We start from the raw sequence: 2,158 nt of genomic DNA, 5'->3' as shown, positions 1-2,158 counted from the left end.
TCACGTGATTGTCCGAACTGAGTCTGAGAACGTCCTGGAGGGGTGCCCCTTGGGCCCTGTGCTGCCTCTTTTATCTGGAGAAACTACAGTCATTCATTGGTTGAAAGTTTCACGGGCATTCGAGACCCACGTCGGGTTACCCTGCCCTACCAGTTCCTGATTGGCTGATCAAGGTGGAGGATGAGTAACAACCCTCTCTGACCTTAGGGTTGTAAACACTTTGGGATGAGACTCTCCCTTGGAAACTCCCAGACAGAAAGGCCCCAGTGATGACCATTCGTTATGGTGGCTGGAGAATCTCAGCCCTGGGAGTTGTTCCTTATTAGGAAAATCTATCAAACAGAAAAACACCGTAAACCTGAACCACATAGAATGGCCTCTCTGTGTCCAGCACCACAGAGTTGAGGGAGAAAGAGACTGGCAGGAGGACAGCAAAGTTAATTCCTGTATTATTCATAAGCGTTATTAATAAGCATTACCGCTATACATCTTAGCAGGTGACATACTACATACTGAATTGGAGGGTTTACAGAGAGTATAGAAACACTTTGGTTTTATAATTTGAAATATGTTTTATTATGGAAGCAATGATAAAGGTCTACATCTGATACCAGTGATTAAACAGCTGTAGGCACAAGTCCAGTGTATTTTCATATTTATAATCAAATTAAAGCATTTGTTTTTCTTTTTCAAAATGTCCCTCTTTCAGAGGAAATCCTCATTTTTAAAGACAAGTTTGATTTTTGCTCTGCGAACCTTATGGAACCCACAGTGTGAAGTCTGGAAGATTCCTTCCTCCCTGTGTACACTTATCAACCACTGCAGCTGCAGATTAATGGCAGTCTTGCTCTCCCACAGAGCACAGGCCCTTAGTTTGCCAGGCAAATTTAAACGTTGGCAGAGTCCAGCCCGCAGATCTCTCCAGTAAAGAGTATATCTTTGTGCATGATGGCATCCTCATCCTGTACTCTGTGACACCAGCTAATCAGGGAAGATACACACTAAAAAATGATTATCAGTATTATCATGGTGAATGTGGAAGATGAGCCGAGCCCTAGGTCTTTGGATAATTACCCACCTTTCCTTCAGAGGTACAAACTGTTGCGCACAACACTGTCTCCTTCAGGTTCGGTTTGAGCTCCTAAACAGGGCATAGTTTAAATGGGGAGTTCGAAGAACATTTGGTCAATTGTTTACATGCTGTTAATAAGACCTAATGAAATAAGTTGTTGCAATAAGTGCAATAGAACAGTCCTGTTACAATAGAGGCTCCAGTCCCAGTCCCTTAGACAGTCTTGCTACACTACACTCTAAAGTCACAGTTATTTTCTCAAATAAAGGCACTCTCTTTTTTCATCACACCAGCTGTTTTTATTTTTCTGATTTTTCCCTATTTGTTACTTAACTTTACCATTACAAGGTTTAATTTGTTTCTGTTGGTTTGTGTTTTGTTCTGGAATATTAACACAATAGACCATCCCCTTGGCACCTGGTAGATCTTCTTATCTGGAAGATAAAACAATCATGTCTCTAAACAGCCTGAACAACAAGCTTTATAACCTTACAGTATGTGAGAGGTGTGATTCTTTTAAAAAACAAATAAAACTTGTTTCTGTATATTTTGTTTTCTATCTGTAAGAATGTGTTATTACAAATGTCACAGACTAGATCGGTTAGGTTGAACTCACTTGGGTTGTGGGAGTGTGGAACAAGCTGCCCAGCGATGTTGTTGAAGCTGATACCCTGGCTTCTTTCAAGAAACAACTGGGGGGTGAGATTCTTCAATCAGGACAGGATGGTCTACTTTACACAAAGGGAACAAGCTGCTCAGACAACGTTATCTGTGGTGCTCTTATTTATACATCGTACATACATACATATATATATAACAGAACAGCTGCTTGCTTCTGAGTTATAACCCATTGTTTCTGTCTGCCTGGAGGCTTGTTACTGACCAATACTAATTTTGAGACTGTCAGGTTTACTCTTTACAATCTTGTCTCCATGCAGCTATACACAAGACTATATCCTAAAGTCTCCAACCCCTGCTCCAGGGCATTTGGATCTAAAGGCTATTCATTGCATTTATGCATATAACTAATAAACTGAACTGACTGGTGTCCTATCAGGGTAGCCCTCTTATTTATTCATCTTACTC

At 40.8% G+C, this 2,158-nt stretch overlaps 1 long non-coding RNA gene across 1 annotated transcript; it reads right to left on the bottom strand.

The window, feature by feature from the left end:
- Positions 1–1,348: 1,348 nt before the first annotated feature.
- Positions 1,349–1,850, bottom strand: LOC148652191 (uncharacterized). Its single transcript, XR_015925251.1, has 2 exons — positions 1,689–1,850; positions 1,349–1,506 (listed from the first exon to the last, which is right to left on the bottom strand). It is a non-coding gene; the product is annotated as an uncharacterized LOC148652191 (long non-coding RNA).
- Between the last annotated feature and the right edge of the window lie 308 nt (positions 1,851–2,158).

The sequence above is a fragment of the Lepisosteus platostomus genome, chromosome 11, assembly GCF_059453375.1.
Source record: "Lepisosteus platostomus isolate fLepPlt1 chromosome 11, fLepPlt1.hap1, whole genome shotgun sequence".
NCBI classification, from domain to species: Eukaryota; Metazoa; Chordata; class Actinopteri; order Semionotiformes; family Lepisosteidae; genus Lepisosteus; species Lepisosteus platostomus.
The sequence above is the reverse complement of the archived record's forward strand: the minus strand, read 5'-3'. Positions and strand labels throughout refer to the sequence as shown.